The sequence below is a fragment of the Eleginops maclovinus genome, chromosome 23 (genome assembly GCF_036324505.1).
Source record: "Eleginops maclovinus isolate JMC-PN-2008 ecotype Puerto Natales chromosome 23, JC_Emac_rtc_rv5, whole genome shotgun sequence".
Classification (NCBI taxonomy): domain Eukaryota; kingdom Metazoa; phylum Chordata; class Actinopteri; order Perciformes; family Eleginopidae; genus Eleginops; species Eleginops maclovinus.
In genome coordinates, this window is record NC_086371.1 from 16,110,462 (window position 1) to 16,130,127 (window position 19,666).

Sequence of the window (19,666 nt, forward strand, 5' to 3'; positions counted from 1 at the left end):
CCGAAAGTAATTTTCATGTAACACGTTTATTATAAATGATACCATAGGTCATGCTATTGCTATATCAGTTCTGTTTCATCATTTTCAAAGTTTCTTGTCCCATTACCTGGTAGAATATGACAGTAACCTGTGACTTTTTAAAAGCCTACAGTGTATTTTATCTTTATGTGCAGAGTTGTGAACTTTAACTTTGTGACTTTCTACATTGTACCGGTATTTTGTTCATAGCTTTGTGTTTTAATGCCATATGTAGAATTAAAATGATGTTGTAAATTGCAGATTTGGATTCATGAATGCACAACCTTGTTTCAGCTTGAAATATACCACCAGTGTTTATACAAATGTGTGTTTGTGAGATTCAATCGTTAGCACAATCACAAACCTTTAACAGTGGGGGCTGTTAGAAATCAGCATATGTAAACCAAACACATTTAGCACCGTCAGTATTGGTTTTACTCGACCTAAAATTATTACTACAGCTGTCACACCGTGTCATCACAGAGATACACTGTGACAGAAATAAAGAAGGACAGGTTGGACATGAATAGATAAAAAGAAGTCTCACTGAAGTAGAGCGATGCCAGTCAAATCAATCTGATGTTGCTGAGCTGGACAACATAATGCATAAAAGGGGATCCAAAAAGCCCTTATCTAATTTTCCTATTAAGACCCTGAACCCTAGTACTAATACACAATATTTTAAGGCGACTTAAATGTTACAATTAGGTTTCATGAACTGAAAACGCACTGTGAAAATGTTTAAGTTGTAATCATTCTAGAAACTGGTGAAGTTTTGCGAACTGTGTGAATCGGCCTGGACTGTGGTCTGCCTTTTGATCAAACTTTAATTAAACTTTCTTATCAAGCTCCAGTTTGTTCTAAAAGAGCTTCAAGTATCTAGAGCTCCTCTTCAAGAGTTTAATCAATGGGTCTAAATCTGTCCTCTGTGTGTGTTTATGGATCTCTGCAGATGTGATTCCTGCGCTACTGATGGTCGAGACAGAATACTTTACGTTTCTGGGACTGCAGAGGATCTCTGACGCTCTGTGATCTCTGGCCTCACACATACTCTTTAATGCCAAGTTTAAAGGTGATTCCTTCTTTGAAATATCTTTTTGTGGACTGTCCCATGTATGTTTCTCCCTCCCCCTGCTCTCCAGAGAATCCCATCAGACAGGACAGCAGATATTCTTCTCTGACAAGGAAGCCACTTTACTCTCTGTGTGAAGCTGAAAACACTGCAGACAAAAACTGTAGTCAGTCATGGCACCACTCAAGAAATTTCACTGAAATATACTTTCACATTGAATCTCTTTTTATTTAACTCGCACTCAGTGTGTGGTATGTCAGCAGGTTGAAGTAGAAGTGTTTTCTCTCCTGAAGCTGTACTCAATTTGAAGATGTTGTACTTTTAGTTTGAAGGTTAAACTTATTTTGGTATACGTGTCTCTCTTTAGTGAGGAAAAATAACTAGCTCTGTTTCCTGGTTTGTCTCATAAAGCAGGTGAAGGGCTAGAGCTTTGTCTTTAAAGAGTGAATAACCATTATAGCACTGCAGACATATTGAATAATTGTGTGCAGATTTATTAAACCCTTCTTTCAAATGTTGCTTGTTCAAATGTAGCACACATATTTATCTGAAGATCCTACAGTGTCTGATTTATAAGTCTACAGCTGTTATTTCAAATTTCTTCAAGAGCCGACATCAAAGTAGTGAGATTAGAGTTATTTTGTTTCCACTTACACCAAAGTAAAAATTGTTCTGATATCATTCATGAAATTTGTCTTAAGGGTGACTAACCTAATGGTTATCAATCTTCATTAAAGTTAGTTAGTAGTTGTAGTTTCAATTTATAAACTCTTAAGCCTATGTTGTTGGATTTTCAATTTTCTCTTCCAGTTGGAACAACAGAGTAGTGTTAATGTGAATGATGTAGTTATTACAAAGTTTCCAGGAAAGGACCCTGGGAAAACTAGTGACCTACGCATCTGTAGCAGGTTAATGTGTTAAGATTGGAATGTGTGTATGTGTTGGAGGCGGGATGTTTCCCTATAAAAACGTGTATGAATCTTACTGTCATTGGGAGACACTGCGCGTTTGACTGCTTGGGAGCAACGTGGTGTTTTCACATTATTATGTCTGTTACGTAACAATATAATATTTAACCTCAACTATTTCTGTGTCCTTGTCTTAATGTGTTTCTATTTTCTAATGTTGTGTGTCTCGGGGCCACGACAGTAGCATCAGTGCAAAATGCTCATTAAAACTGGACTTCTCTAACTGCTCAGCCCGTCTGTATGTGTGAGAGCAGATGATATGAGAGTGTAGGTACCAGTGCAATTGTAATCCAGTGGTCTGCCAGGAGTGCAGGAGCGAGGGGGAATTACCATCTGTTAGTCCTCTGCCTACATCTATCGCAGTACTAACTGCCTTCCTCACGCATAATTACCCCCACACACACTCCACAAGGCTGATTCTTCTCCACAAGATTGCCTCAGTCGCTGCCTCAGCGCACTCATGAAGCCCGATTAAGCAGCAGATTACAGATTTAGATTAACACAGCCGAGCGTCAGGAATCGCTTTGGGAAGCAGACCGCAGGTCAGTGCAGAACAGTTCCCCCCAAAGGATCAGGTCTGGATTCAGTCGGGCTACACTAAGCTCAGCTGTGGGATGAATTACAACAGGTCCTTGTGATGAGTTTCAAACTGTTCCTTCACATCCTTGACTTCAATATGTTTTCAATACTTTCCATAATTAGAATTTGATAAAGCAAGAACAAAATCTACTATTTATATTTGGCATTTGTCATGCACTCATACCTGGAGAAGTCAGTGCTTCTTTAACACAGAAGGCTTTTGACTATCAAGGAAGCATAGTCCGAAAGTTGGTGTGGTGTGGAGTGCTTTGTAGGAAAGTTATATTCTTTATACTGTCATTTCAGTCCTGTCACATAAAGCTGCCACCATGGCTGCCTGTTGGCCGGAAAATCCTGCAAGGAGAGAGACTCTTTGCACTGCTTAGAAACATTCTGTCTGGCTTCACATTCTCAGTTTGCAGGGATACTGGGAGATTTTCGATTGCCTTTTCTGTCAGGTTGACAGGGATAACCAGTGTGTTTCTCAGCTGTTTCAACATGAATCCTGGTTTCAAGCAGAACAGAGGAATTTCTTTTTCAAAGCCAGACACATGGACAGGAGAAAAGGGACTCTGCTGAAGACACAACCAAAGGGGATGCACTAATAAGGAAATACTTATCAAAGACTGAAATGAAGAATACAAAAAAGAAGAGGTTGTTTAGTATTATCCTCCAGTGCTTTGTAAATGTCCCTGCTTTTTTCCCCCTTCTTATATCAGATGTGAACATGTCTTGGTGCATTCAATCCTCTCTCTCTATTTCACTCCCTGTCAATTTCAAAAGCCTTTCTTCATATCTCCAGATCTCCATTCTGTCCCTTCTGCCTCTCTCTTTGATTCTGGAGGCAGTCTAAGCAGAACAGACAGTGTGCTCAGATAACAAAACAGAGCGTCCTGTCGGTGAAACTGAGCCTCCACATTTCACCTCCTGTCCTTCTCATTTTCTTTCTTTCCCCATCCGGTTCTCTAATCAAACTGCCCACCTGCCTTTTGGGTTTTTGTTTTGGAGAAGCGTCTCACCGCAGGGGCTTTCAAATGTATTCTACCCCTCCTCGCCTCGCCTCTTCTCTCCTCTCAAGTGTCAAGGTGTGATATATCCTTCCCCTGGGCATTTAGGGAGCCAGGTATACTGTTAAGGCTGGAGGGTCTCAGGATTGTAGATATACTAATAGCCGGAGGAATTCTGAGGGGGTTCCTTTCTTCTGTGTGTGTTTGGCAGTGCACATCAAACCGTGCATGTGTACATTTGCAGGCTATTAACTTCTCAGATATCACTAATACATGCTCATTAGCATTCAAATGACTGAAGCATTTGCATACAGTTCACTTGCAGCTATGCAAACTCTGAAACATGCTCACTTTGCACACAGGTATGGATGACTCATTAATTCAGCCATGGCCACGCATCCCTGATTAAATTGATACCGATAGATGGAGCAGAAGGGAAAACAACCTTTCCTATAACGCTCCCTTTCCATTCTGCCTCCCCCGCTCCCACACACACACCTCTGCCGTTCTCTCTCTCTCCCTCTCTGCCTAAGCATCTCCGAGCCACCGGCAGTAGGGAAAGAGACTCATTTCTCACCCTGCACACAGAGTGGAGCCAGCACTGACTCGCAAACACACAGAGACGCACACACAATCATACACATGCACAGGGAGAAAACGAGAGGTGGACAGAGGTTCCAGCTGTAGCATGTCCACTGGCTGCAGTCAGACATGTAGGAGGAGGAGGATGTGCTCTGTTCGCCACTCCATGTCCGCTTCAGTCCTCTAAGCACCTCCCCCCCGCCCCCCCTGAACGCTCGCTCTGTGGCTCTGCGGCTGCTGAAGGGGCTGGCTGGAATGACCCGGGAGAGCGGGAGACACAAGGAGATGCGCTAGACGGGGCTGCTGGCCAGGAGGACTCTCTGCTCCTTGATCCCTCCTCTTCTTCATGCTGACAGACACAAGGCAGACCTCTGATCTGCCCCGCAGATACTTGCCCATATAGGAGGGCATGGCTGTATAGACCGAGGGTCTTCATCAAGCACAGTCACAGAGCGGAGGACCAACACAGAGACACACAGGTAAGACAGAGCACAGCTGGGGCTTTTCTTTTGCAGGATTTTCTATTCATATTGATCTGCGCAGATGTGAGGGGATCAGGATTGTGTCGTCTGAGATATAGATTACTTCGCTCCTTTGATTCTCATCTGTGTTCATCCATTAGTTTGATTATTTACGAAGGTTTGGCTGTGTGGCTCTTGTCTGTTGGTGCCTGCTGTGCTGCATGGTCATTGATTAGAAGGGAGATGGGTCTGAGGATGAGCGCCGTGGCAGCATGATAATGGAATATGTCTCCTGGAGGACATGGTCCGATATCCATCAGGCGTCTGGGGGGTGTCAGTGGGAATGAAGAGTGTACCACAGGGAGGTAGCATGAGAGAGAGAGAAAAATAAAGATGCAGACAGGGTAAAAGTCCATGGCATTTCAAATGATTTATGCGAGTGACATATCCTCTGGGCTTCTGCTGTCTTGGGGGGGGGGGGGGGGGGGGTAACCATTGGGCTCTGCTTTTCCTCAGTCCTTCATTTGTGATTCATATATTCATCTCATACTTTATATTGTAAAAAGTCTAAAAGCTTTATTCCACTGTGTGCCAGGGTAGCTGAGGGTGCTCATGTAGAAGAAATTGAGGAGTTTGAAAAGAAACTGTGAATTGCTGCGTACTAAGAGCTCACCGAGATATCTGTACACTGAGAAAAACATGTCTTGGACGTAGTAGACGTACATGAAAATGAACAATCATATTACTGAAGATGTAATGTTACTGGTGCAGTATGATTTCCCTTGGCTGCCTGAGCAGAAAAGGGAAAAGGTCAGAATACAACCTCTGCCAACAGGAAATGTCTCCCCTCAATCCTGCACTAATACTCTCAAGCCTCATTACAGGACTCTAAAATGGTTATAGTGCTTGTCTTTTTCTCGAATGTCAGTGACAGGGGGAGAAAAAGCCCCAAAGTGCATTTCAGAGATTGGCCCTTGGTGGATATGCTTATTCAGAGTTGCCTGTGGCTGAAAGAGATGAGCTGTCCAGTGCCGTTGCATGGAGCATACATCACTGGACGCCAGGGCTGTGGACCCAGGAGGAATCAACAGAAGGAGAGCCATTACTTAGATGACCAGGCGTTTTCTAAACTCATCATGTGGATGTGCAAGTTATAGAAACGCAGCACAGAGGCAAATGGAGGGACTGAGACAGGTAGAGCATTGCAGGCCAGCAGGCAGACGAGGGGAAAGCTCTCTCCTCAATGCCATGATTAATTCCAGAGGCGGTACATTTAGCATATGCCAAAAAATAGATCAATATTTTCCATAGTGAGTGGATGCTTGCTGATTTAAAAAAACATTCTGAAATATCTCTCTAGACACTGGTTAGGCTGGCATTCGATACAGTATAAGCCCAAGGTTGATTTGGGGATTATTTATGGCAGTAAATATACAGGCAGGCATCATTGGAAAAGTTTTGCAGAAACAACACTTATGGTCGATCGAGTTTACTGAATGTATAAAACATGATCAAACGCACATTCCAGCCCGGAAATTATTTCCTCGGTCTTCCTGTACATTGTACTTTCACAGCTCCTATTTTATCTTCTCTGTCAACGTTCTGCTTGGTCATGATAGGAAGCAGAACAGGCCAAGGGTGTGGGGTAGAACAAATTAATGCAACTTGTGATTCAATTTTTGCACACACATCAAACCCTCTAGTCCTGAATAACATGACTATCATTGAGGAGTACCAAACCTAGACATGCTTACAGAATCCATCAGTATCAAAGGCCTGATGCACATGTAGGACAGCCGGTTGGCACAGGCTGGCAACTCTGTGGAGGCGCATGAAAGCACATGATGAAAACAGACTTGGCACTGGGTGAAACCTACGGATCAAAACAATTACATAGGCGGGTATTTAAAAGAGGGGGAAACAACACACATTATTTCAGTCTAGCAAACACTTTATGCTGAAGTTAAGAGTGAATAGCTCTGTTGCTGGACTGGTGAGCACACTCCAGCATGAGATATGCATGGAGGCACTCTGTTGTAGGTGCTTTTAAATCTGAACACCTTTATTTTCACTCATTTGGCTAAATGATTTCTGCCCAGCGTATAAAGCTCAGGAAGTAAAACATGATGTGGCGTCGAAGTAGGACGTTTGTTTTCTCCATATTTCATCAACAAATCTCATTAAAGGACCAAACAATTAATTGATTCTGTAAATTAGCACTTATTGTGCAACCACAGTCGGACGTAGCTAAAGCCTCTTTGCTGATGATCCTTTTTTGCATCTGGGCGACAATGAGCAAACAAAGTGTTGTTTATTCCTTTCAGCAGTGCGAAATGGAACCACATTCTTATGCATGATAAATGAAGTCTGCCAAGTAGAGAGCTGTGCTTCAGCCTTTCTTTTTTTTTTTTAATGCAGCAGTGGAGTCATGTCTGGATAAACATCACTGGCTCATCATAATGAAGGAATGTGTCAGGACTGCAACATTATCGTCTGTGCCTCTGATGGAGCGCAGTACATTCAGCTACAGGCTGTTGCTATGCAGACAATACTTGTTAGAATAATTTACTTTTTAGTTAATGTATTGGTTTTGTTCTTAGATGATTTTGATGGTACTGAAATACATTAAATAGGAGTTTTCCTATTTAAGGGGCGAGACATCTCTAAGTGGTTGACAAATCACAACAGAGCTGGCCAGCTAACCAATCAGAGCAAATAGAGCTCTGGTTTCAGACAGAGGGTGAAATAAGGTGCTGCAGCACAGGCAGCTTGAGAAAAATAAATACCTTTTAGAACATTAAAGCCTGTAAACATGTCACAGTAGAGGCACAAGATACAAATATGAACCTGAAAAGGAGCATAATAGGGCCCCTTTAATATGTCTTGCTGTACTGGTGCACACCGGTGTGGGAACCTGAAAGCCTGCTAGTGTAATTCTTGTAATGCTGTACTGTTGACTGATCCGACACTATGACTATAGGTATCAAACACTCCTACATGACGTGTGAAACTATTTTTGTGAATGATGCTGAAATCAGAGAGGATCCCTTTTCATCAACTATGACAACCAAACAGTGTGAACCATTCCATTTAGTTCCCATGGAAACCTTTTGTATGCCTGAAGAATAGACAGAAACAGTCATTAGATCGAGATTGATAGAGATGGCGGCACATTATAAGCAGAATGAGTTGCCACTAAGAAAACTGTAGAGCAAAACTCTATTTCTATTTCTCTCCAACTTGCTCACTCGATTGCTCTTGTGGTCACCCCTGACAACCAGCTGTTTCGACTGCTGTATCCAAGGAGCAATCTGGCCAAGCTGGAGGACCTGGCCTCGGATGCACATGAGAAACAAAAAAAAAATCCACAGAAATAAACTGGCAGTGTGATTGGGGCGATAAATATCTGAGTAACAACATGCATATTAATTGGTCTTTTGTGCCAGCATATATCTGAAAATCACGCCAGTGTGCCGCAGAAGAGCAATGCAGTGTGAAGTCATTACTTAACTTGGCCAGGATCCCACGCTATCAACTGGGGAAAATAAAACACTTGCAGCAGATGCAAAAATAACACCACACTTTGAAGAATGAATAGTGAGATATGCGGGTGCTATGACCAGCTAGTAAGTGGGGGGATAATGTTGGAAGGTCAATCCTCACAGATTGCCATGAACATTTGGAAGACATTATCATAAATTGTAATCATCCTATTTAATAATAGATGGACGTATTTATCATGACCTCACCCATTAGCTTGTAGCATACTGAGGTTGGCATTTTGGCCGTCCCTGTGTTTTTCTTTGGCCGTCCATGTACAAAAGAAATGCTTATTAGACGTTTTTAGACAAACAAATGTTACAATTACCAATTTAGAACAAAAAACAAACTGTGAAAGGTTCAAAGTTCTAAGACGGAAACATTGACCACACTGTACAACACCGTGGTTGCAAACTGTAATTCCTAAGGTTGCCATGCATCCTCTATTTTCATCTAAATGGTACTATAATTCACGTAATGAACCTCAGGCCTAGGCTTGCAGTAAACACGCTAAGTTTCGTTGCTCACAATTCACCTTCCATTATTGGTTGAACGGAGATGGTTACATGAATTGACATTAACAACAACGGATCCAAATGTCTGCTCTCAGGCCAAAAATCAAGCCTTCATGTCCATGGTCGAGCAACAGCTGTAGTTGAAAATGCCCGGGGTCATGCAGCAGTTGGCAGAAATGTGCAGCTTTTGTGGAGAAAAAATTGCATTCTCTCTCTCGAACACACATAATTATAATAGTGAACATTTGCACATATATGATTTACACACAAACACACACACGCATGAAGTACAATCATTACTGCTGGGATCATATTGATGTCTTTTTTTGTTGTTCTTTCACCATACAAACAGCCTTTTGCTGTCACCATGCCACTCAAAAGGCTGCTTCAAAATACCCATAGTATTTAAAGGCATTACATAACTCTCATCTAGTTTACCTGAGTGTGGAAGTCTTTCAGCAGCCAAGTAGACAACAGATGACTGCAGTGCTCCCTGCAGGTTCAGCAAGCAAAGACATGTCTCTTTCTTCTCCTACTAGATTTGCTTTTAAGCACTTTTAATTTGTGAACCACGGAAATATGTGGATTTTAAATGTGCTATAGGTTTGTGTGGCTTAACAAAAACTCTATTCTGCCAGTGAGGACAGTTTAAGAAAATAGCCAGAGGGGGGAAGCTGTTTAGAGAGGGAGAAGTGGTGGGCAGAGAAAGAGGAGATCAGTGAGGGAGACTAAGCTGAAGAGCCATCAGGAGTCTCTTTCGTGTCCACACGAGTGGAAATCCAGAATGAACTAAATCTTTCAGCACAGTAGGTCTTTTACCTAGGTTTTCTTCAAGGAATAGGAAACATATTTGAAAACAGCTGGACAAATTTACTTAATATTTTAAAAGAATTTAATGGGTTTCTCTTACTTTCTTCCCCTTCACCTTGCACCAGCCCTATCTCCTACCTCTCTCCGTCTCTGCTCCTGTGGTGTGCTTTTTTTCACTTTGTCATCTTATTCAAATCGGGTTCACATGAGATATTAACAGTGTTGAAATAGCTTTTGGACATGGCACAAAAATATTGATATTATCAACTTGAATGGTAACTAAATTTTAGCTTTATGTTTGTGTTTATCACCTTTGTATCAAGTGAGAAATGTAGTACCTTTTAGTTTTTAGTGAGTTGTTTTTGTTGAGAAAATAGTGTCTTAGGCATTGTCACAATTAGCATAATAAAGAGGTGAATCGAACGAAACAGGCCAATTAAAAAGTAAAAATTCTGCAAATTCAGTCTTAACCGCATTCCTGTGGGGAAGCAATTCATGGATAGGGCGGTTCAATTTTTCAAGAGCTTTCTTTTTTGTTTTCAGTACATTCCTGCATAAATTTAGTTTGATTGCAAATAATATCCCGGCTTTTTAACCGTTAAAATTCAGTGACTTGATTCAAAAGTCTTTCTTGGTTTATGTAAACATTAGATGTCCGAGACACAAGGTACTTACTACCCATGTTTTACCCAAGAGCCACAGCACAGCGAGATCTTATCCGAGCCTTAAGATTAACTTCAAAAGCTGTTATGTTTCCCACTTCGGTCTTTGTTACTCCCAACAGCTTCTCCATTATCCAATGTCCATTACATATCGAGTACAATTTGGGCGGAGACATGAACCATCTGTCCTCAGATAAAGTGCAAAAATGAAAAAAAGGAGCCTGATCAAGATAAAAAACAGGAAGCAATATATTCCCACTGTCTGATGCAAGTCAGAGAAACAGACAGGGGAAGGAAAAGAGTTGCCCATAAGAATTGTAGATTTGAAAATGATGGATGATGTTTATTTTGGCCCGCTGCAGAGGGGAAAACAATCTCGTCAAAGTTTAAAAGAGGATTTTGACAGCATATTTCAAGTATTTTGAGAGTGGGTTTGAAAAAGAATATGATTGCATGAATAGCTTTTCCCTGTCATGCACATTGCTCCAGATCTAAAAAGCCACTTCTGATAATATTTTAATTATCTCATAGGTGGCAGCTCTGAGGACAGAATCACTAATAATAATCACCAGCGAATGTTGGGCGTTCGCTAACAAGCTGTCAGAAACTGAATTGCTTCGCTCTTAAACCAGATATAGCTCTGTGAAGTGGAACTACCACATCAGCAGAGTGCAGCTCTTTTAGATTTCTCTACATCACAGCCTCCAGCGCCCCACTGCTCAGCTCTAAATGCATTACTTTGAATACAGTTTCATAAAGTCTTGAATAAAACAATATTTTCTGTCTGGGCTTATTGATCAAAACGATGAATCTTCATAAGAAAGAGATATTGTATGTGCTCAAAAGACCAAGCAGATACCGAGTCAGTTATATAAACGGCAGAGGAGTTTCATCAGATAGTGTTTCCAAATTTAACAATACAACCCTTTGTGTGTACACTCACCTGAACCACTTATCTACATGAAGACCTGATACAAGCAGACCTAAGGCTAATTTTAATATTTCAACATGACTTCAATCTACAGTAACTTTATATTGATTTAACCTTTATAGTTTTTAGTATTTTTCATTAATGTAATTTAAGAAGTTGAAACTAAGTTACTGAAAAGAAGTTGTGACCAAAACAAATATTAAGACATAGGATAAAAACAGAGTTTGGCTGAATAAATAATGTATTTATTTCCCCAAACCTCTTTTAATGTTGTGTATCTTGGGCCAAAGTAAATAAAATAAATACATAAAATTGTAATAAACTCATTGAAACAAACTTTGTTACTAAATCAAACACAGATAATGGCATTTTATGTTTTTCCAAGCGCTATGTCTTTATACTAAACTAAACATGTTAAATTCTCCTTCTTCCTGCTTTAAATGGGCCCCTCTCTTTAAATGATTGGCCCCATCACGGCCCCCCCCAGTAAAAGTAGTCTAGAATTGTCCCTGTTTCAATGTTTCCATGAGCTTTTAGTCGAAATGTAAATATGTCTTGTAGTTCTTCTGCTCAAAGTACGGTAAACATGCAAGTCTTGATGACTTGAGGGGGCTTGTATGTGATTCTTCCCATGATTCCAACAGCGTTGTAATGCAGCAAAATCCCCCATCTCACATTGTTAAGGAAAGTGAAAGATAATTCCCGGCCGTGTTTCGGATCTGCTCCAAAATGTAATTGGTTCTTCCTCAGCCCATATAACATCATTCCCCTAAGTTGCATTCAAATCTGGTCAGTAGTGTTTCTGTATAATCCTGCTGACAGACAAAAACCAAGCTGAAAAGCCAACCCTGTGGCAGAGGTAATAACTGTAGTGTCACAAAATGGAGGTAACTACATAGAGTAGAAGACCTCCTAAACGCTGCCTACAGTTAGCCTCTTCTTGCTGAAATTATAAGAGTCATTTATTCTGCACAGATGCACATTTTCCACAATGACTATCCATGGCAATCAATAAAGTCAAGAAGCAAAAAGAGAAGAAAGACAACGAAACAAAGCCAAAACCTCAGGCTTTCAGTAATCAAGCGGGCTGCCCACAGGGGGAAATATTAACAAAGACATAAAGAAGCAAAATCAATTTCCTAAATAGCTTAAAGGAAGTTATGATTTTGCATTATATTGCGAAACTGCGCTTGATTAATTACTGCTCCAGGTGCACTGCAAATAGATCTGCAGAATATGTACTTTAAGATGAACGTTTTGTTTTCTAAAGTAACAGTTTTACCCTGAAAACCACAAAGTTTGATCCCGACAGTGAACGTTAATCATATACAGAAACCAGACTCTTGTTTGTTCTTTGTACAGAAAACTGAAAAACAGCACTATGGGATGCATTATTAGACATGATATACAGTAAGGCCTGATATAAAAGGTGGGGGATGTAGAAGAAAAACATCAACATTGACATCTGTGTTTGTCTTACTGATGAACATCACATACTGAAATGTTTTGACTAAAGTGTGCCACACTGCGATATAGCCAATAAAGAAATTGCAACATCTACAATAATAAAATGACTAACACTCAAAATATTATTTCTAAACTTAAATAAATAAAACAAAAACCCAAGAATGATAACTGCAACAAGAACAATCCTTAAAAGATGACGTCTTCTACTGTCAGAGAACATTTCAGTATCAAAGGAAAGTAGCTTCAGAGAGAAAGAGTGAGATTTCTCCTGTTACATATGATTTGTTAGAATAAATAAATCTGGGGATTCATCTCCATCGTCTTTTACTGTCATTCTGAGGAGATTTAGGAAGAGATATGATGATCTTTGATGTGTGTGCTGCTCCCTCCCTGAAGCGGTGCAAACCAAAGTGAAAACCTCTCTTTATAATGCGGAGTTTGACTTCAAAGGCGTGAGAAGAATGAAATGCTTTGACATATTGTCAGTGTTTACAGACATGTGCGTTTGTAACATCATTGCTAAAAATGAAAAAGTGTGTAAATTGACTTTGGCTTCAAACAGTTTTAACAAAATGTTACTTTGGGGGGAAGGCTTCTACTGTCAGGTCTGAGGCTGGGTCTTAACACAGCATGAGAACATTGGGAAAACGATGTTCATAAAGATAATATAGCAGCACAAAGGCAATAGGCAGTACATACATTTCTACGTATAGTATCTACCTTTTTACAGATTTTATGAGTGCAATAAATTACATTAACTTACCTAATGGAATTGAAACATTCAGCCCCACATGTGCCCATCTGTGTTAGGATGTAAAAATCACATGTTTATGCTAAAAGTCATATATGCTTGTACCTGTGTGTATAAGATTTAGATGAGCAAACATGCGATGTGCCATGAATCACAATTATGCTTTACACAGACTCACTGAACTGCATTAATGTGTATTTCACATAAACTGAAAATACAAAATAAATACATAAACTGAGAAAGACAGGAAGAGCTAGACAAAGTAGAATTTTTTCACAGGAGTGATTTCAACATTTGGGTTTAATCTTGTTATTATGTTGTACTAGCAAATAATGTACAGCATGTACAGTCATATTATAGTGTATCCCATGGGCCTAGCAATCTTAACCATACATCATGGATGAAAAGGTTCCTATTTGACTACGGCATATATAGTTTCACGGCGTTGTCCCTGCCAGCTGTTGAATAAAAGGAAAATGCAACAAGCTTTCAAATATCAGCCGTATATTCATATAGTATACAGTAACATTAGGTGCAGAGCAGAGAAAGTGATGATTTAATATTCTGCTAACTTAGTCAAGACCGACGGTGGGATCCCCCTGCAGATCCAGATGCTCTCTTTCATAAAGCCACGCTAGATTCTGCCGTCAACACCACACATCTATGTACAAACAGGAGCTAAGACTTCAACAATAGGCTCAGACTTTCAGCTGAACGTAAATACATTCTGTTTGAATCACAGTGATGTCTTGTGTAACTGGACTGTTTTGAAAAGCACCACGCAGACAGGGATATATTCGTCTGCAGACTGTTTTGGGGGTTGTAGCTTTCAGCCCACAGAGTTGTTAGCATGCACACTACATGTTGAGCGTGCGAGTGTGTGCACTCATGCTAGAGCAGCCCACGAGGAGTTATTACTGTACGACACGTTCTTCCCAGATCCCCTCATGCACATACGCAGACTTCCACACAGATTGATTGTGTGGGGGTACATGCATTCTCTCCAGAGAAGCCTCATTTACATTTTTAATGGGTTCAGACTCTTTTAGGGAAATAGAGAAGTAGCTTCACTGAATGTGAATACCCGCGACCCCTCCCCCCACTACGTTTATACAACCCTTAGGGAAAGATGCAGCCCAGTATGAAAATGTATGCAATTAAACACACTTAATGTAGTATTATGCCAAACATGACTTCATGTAAATTGCACTCTGCATGAATGAATGAGTTATTCTGAAACTCCCAGAGTTCATTTGTTTTCTTCTCTCAAATCCTTCACCACTTTCATGCCAGATTATCTAAGGTATAGTCATGTTTATAAACAAATAATGTATAAAATATTAATATTAATGCGTGCAGAAAAGACTTCTCTTGTTCTGTGTATCAGGAAGTTGTAACAGGATAGGCTGAATTATTGATCAAAGCAGGTACCTATGCTACTACTGTACTAAACAATTTGATGCAGTTAAATTAATGTAAACAGATTAGGCACCGCTCACTTACTGTACCTGTTTGTTGGTAGAGATTATCAAATAGTAGACTATAGGAAAATCAATATGAACCATAATACAAAACAAATATGAGTAGGTCTGTGTTTGAATGAGAACCTGGAAGGGAAGCATTATACCAAAAGAATCACAAGGATTAACTATGTATCTGGAACAACTCGATTAACAGGGAAAAACTGAATTTGATTTGAAATACTTTAGGAGTTTAAAATATCTCCAACATATGAACATACTTCCCCAAAATCTAATTTCACATAGGCCCAGTGTTTCAGAGAATTTTATTGAAACTCCTGGCAGCCCCTTTTCCTTCCTCTATATTTATGAGGACGGACAAATGTATTCAAAATTCAGTTTCCTCACATCTATTTTCAATATTTAGACAGCTACATTGTTAAAGGATGAGGTCATCGTTTGTCAAGTCTTACAGCAATGGTCAGGTGCCCATATGAATTTTGAAGACGTTATCTTTGGAGATATCATTACTTCAATTCCTGCTGGCATTCAGAGATGCCTTTCTTGGCCATAAATAAACAATTGCTCTAAACTTTAAAATGTTTTTTTTTCAGGACAGAGAGGACTGTGGGTTTGTCCCCCATCAGGTACATTGGAATCAGAGTTGTTTTTAAAAGATGTCTATTGTTAAAACACAGTCTTACCCTAACCCTTAGAATCCTGACTCAGGATATAAATTATCCACAAATAAGTGAAGACATTCAGAAAAAATATCCTCTAACTGCTTTTTCCTTATCTCACAATTGTATAGCGGCTATTGGCCTCACATACTGCGCAGTGAATGGACTTGCAACACAAACACACTGACACACACACTGAGACACAGAGGAAGTCAGGCAGGAATTAGGGTCATTGTCCTCTGATATCTTCTACCTCCTGACATTAGCCGAAGATTACTGCCTAGCTGGATGTCTTTTATGTTGATATAAAAAACAGGACAACCATTGATCTTGTCCGAAATGTAACGGCCTCTGACTGGTAGTGGTGTGCACTGGGGGGCCACTGCTGAGATGAAGCTCGTGTCTGGTTAATAAATGGTCTGCAGGTAATGTGGGCGACCCTGTCTCCAGCAGCAGTGCAGTACATTCTCTGGAGAAGGATCGGCCTGTAATGACGGGCACTTAGACCGCCTGCAAGGAGGCCGCGGCAATGATTAAAAGTCACCATGAGTTTCCTCTAAAACAGACTGCAGCACAGATGTGTTAGTGAAACATTGTGCGGATGCAAACCCACAGCTCCAAATCTGTATTCAAAGGGAGTGTGAGCAGAAGAAACAGCAAGAATGCAGCAAAGGACGCTTATAATCTCAGTGTTGATGATGAAGTATCTTTTTGTGATGAGAAACACGTAATACATTTTGCTTTGCACAGCAAATTCTCTTGTTTCTAAGGTAAAAAGTCTGGATCCAGACAAATCCTGTGCTAATGGCCTGTCATTCCTCTTGGGAATCTAGAAAACACTGGCTCTGTAAATTATATTTTAGTGTGTACGTCTCCCAGACAAATATGCTGACAACACACAGCACAAAGAAATATAGAACATGCATAATGCACTTCCTAATGAAAGGAAGACAATACTTATGCAAAAGCCTGTTGGGATATGTGCATCTCAAGCTTGATTTGAATGAGTAAACTGTTATCAGTTTTCAGAGTGTGCAGCAACACAGAGAGATACTCTGTAGTCTAATTTTGGCTAAAGCAGTTTGTTCCAGCAGCAGCTGATCTGCAGGACTTTTATTTTTCAGGAAACACAATCCGATCCATTATTTATTTTGTCAGGGAATGGAGCCAAAAAGAAAGTCAATGCCAGTAGCATACCATACAGTGTAGCTATAGATATCCGTTTAAAGGATTACGAATGGAAATTATTCATGAATATGCCCTCAATCCAGACTACTGAAGGTGAAAATGCCTTTGGCCCAGCATTTGTACCTATAAGCTTCTTCAAAAGCTGAACATGCTGCAGCCTGATAAATATAGTAAGGCTTCCTTACATTTATAGTGCTGTGTCAGCTTGAGTGTCATCTCTTTCACATTCTGCGTTTCAGTCAACATCAGTGAATATATTGTTTGTATCTGTCAGTGAGTAAAAAAATACTTACCATTAGCTTATCAGACATTGATGATTCCTTTTGTTCTTTTATTTCTCAAAGCATGATCTTTATCATGCTTATTCCAACTGTGTGGTGAATGTGCAATCAACTTTGGTGGAACATTTACCACTGAAAAATCATCGCAGTTCCCTCACATCTCCCATGTTATCAAAATGGTAAATGACCAAAATGAGTCAGCTGATAAGGTCTCACATAAAGTAAGAGGAGAGGAGGGTTATGTTTTTTTTCTTCTATTGAGGACTGGGCAGGATGATGATGGCTTTTGAAGATGTATTTTTAAAGTTTTGGGTGAGATACATTGTTTTATAGCTATATGACAAAAATCTCCTGACAGGTGATACCATGTTTGGCGAGTGGCACTAGGGGAGATCTGGAATTGGAGCATCATTTCTAATGTCCTCTTTTCTCTCAACACTTGATATTATGATGAAAAGGCAGCTTATTTACTGATTTGATCATGGGTAGTTATGTTAAATGGCTAGGCACATGTAATGTCTGAGTTTAGAAGTTGTAATGAAACAAGGCTTTGCTTGTATGCATTTCACACACGTGAAAAAACCAGATGACTGTGGAGCGTGACAGAATATAATACATTCATTAACTTGCATATCTCGTCATGGCATAATTTTGGCAGTTTGTGTATGTAATGTAATGTATGCCAGTATGCTGCATTTTCATAATTCACTTCATGTATTCACATTAGCCTTTCAGAAAACTTGGATGTGAAAACACGCCTCCAGGCTGCTTGGCGGCAGTTGATGACTTCATATATGTTTATGGCACTCGAACATGTGGGCGCTCTTTCTTTTGCCAAATGTCTCACTGGGCAGAGGTGCTGCTCCCAGCTAAAGGCTGTAATCTCTCTCACACCTGGCTAGTGTGGCCGAGGCCAATAACGGCCAGCCTCTCAGGCTCATCAGTCTGGCAGACAGTAAATCAGTTGGGCCCCTGCAGCAGCCCTGAAGCTGAGCTGCACGTCTCACACAGCACCTCACACCTAATACCTTCCTCAGGCTTACTGCTGTGTCGGAGATTTGCATGCTTTGTGCACATAAGTATGTGGAGGAATATTTAGGGATATTCAAAAAAAAAAAAAAAAGCTTCCAAAAGGTCCAAAGCGTCATTTTGATCATTTATGATGAAGGTGGAGATAACAAGCACACCTTCCAACAGGAGGGAACACACTGAGCTTTTCTGAAAAGGCTGCCTGATTACTTTGACTGCAGCTCCTCTTTTGTCAGAGCATCAGGGAGAAGCTGTCATACATCCCTGTGTTTCTGCTGGTGCTGGAATCTGATGTCTATTTGTTATTAGTGTAAGCCAATGTTTGTGTGTGTGTGTGTGTGTGTGTGTGTGTGTGTGTGTGTGTGTGTGTGTGTGTGTGTGTGTGTGTGTGTGTGTGTGTGTGTGTGTGTGTGTGTGTGTGTGTGTGTGTGTGTGTGTGAGTTGGATGAAGGAGCCTGGTAAGATAAAAGTTACGGCTTCAGACAGACAGGCAGATGTTCCTCTTCAGATATTGATCTCAGCCTAGAACATGGCTGCGAGAACAAAGTCGTCTCCTGTGATTATGCTCCCTCTGCAGCCCGATACCATAACACTTTGCGCTTGGTACAGTTGAGACCCAGCTGATTGGAGTCACACAGAGATAAATGATTAATGCATGTATGACAGTTTCTATTTTTACATCTTCCACCGGGGCTGTTTGAAGTTGGTGAGAGAGAAAAAAACGTAGCTGACTAACCAAGTTATTTGCCTTGTTTTTTACTGTGAGTTTCAAAGCCCACTGAGATAAGAGAGCGGGGGATATGGCAGCTGGCAGAGTAAAGGCTGTTTTTGAAAAGCAAAAACTTCAGAGGCATGTTTAATCTCCACCTTCCTACCTAAATCACCCCCAGCAGCTGGCAGAGGAGGACCCGAGCAGGTGATTACCAAAGGCGAGGGACAAGGATGTGACTGCATCCCGAAAAGAAGAGAGGAGGCTCAGTGGGTCTAAGATCTAACCGTAGTGACACCCGTTTCAAAAATATACACACATTCTCACAAACACACACAGGGTTCAGCATTCATCATTTCCATGACTGACAGCTTGGGGGCTTCTGAGAGTGAGAGCTCTTTTTCTGATAACTTGAGGGGAAAAGGTTAGGGCTTCAACATTTTTTTCAAGCTTCAGCTGACGAGCTGGCTGCCATGCACACGGTGATGAGTGGAGGAGGAGGTACCCCTAACGTGACAAAGTGCCTCAGGTTTTGGCTCTGGAAAGAGGACGGAAGGCTAAGCAGGGAAGGAAATGCACTGAGAACAGAAAATCTCATTGTAGGGGAGAAAACCGATTTACCTGAAAAAGTACTTTACCCTAAATCTAAGCCAATCCCCCCCCAAAAAATACACAGTGTTCTTTAAAACTATAAGCAGTGCATACATGACAAGTAAGCCTGGTCAATAAAAAAGACCATTTTTTGTTGAAATATGAAGACAATTGGATTTTGGTTTACAAGATATACTTTTATCTAGAAATATGTAATGTCAAGATGAAAAATATATATAAATGGAAATGAAAGAAATCTGGTTTTGATTTTAATGTATGCAGAGTTGGACATCTAGTCTATTACAGTACCGTAAATATAAATGGCATGTTGAGGTGACCTGGTACAAGAGAATATGTTTTTGAGA

The 19,666-nt window shown here is 40.5% G+C and overlaps 1 protein-coding gene across 1 annotated transcript in view; it reads left to right on the forward strand.

The window, feature by feature from the left end:
• The first annotated feature begins 4,614 nt into the window (after positions 1–4,614).
• The window catches only part of frmpd3 (FERM and PDZ domain containing 3), a 69,849-nt gene continuing 54,797 nt past the window's right edge, over positions 4,615–19,666 (forward strand). The window contains 1 exon segment of the mRNA XM_063877172.1: positions 4,615–4,705. The gene's annotated coding sequence lies outside the window, so the exon portion shown is untranslated.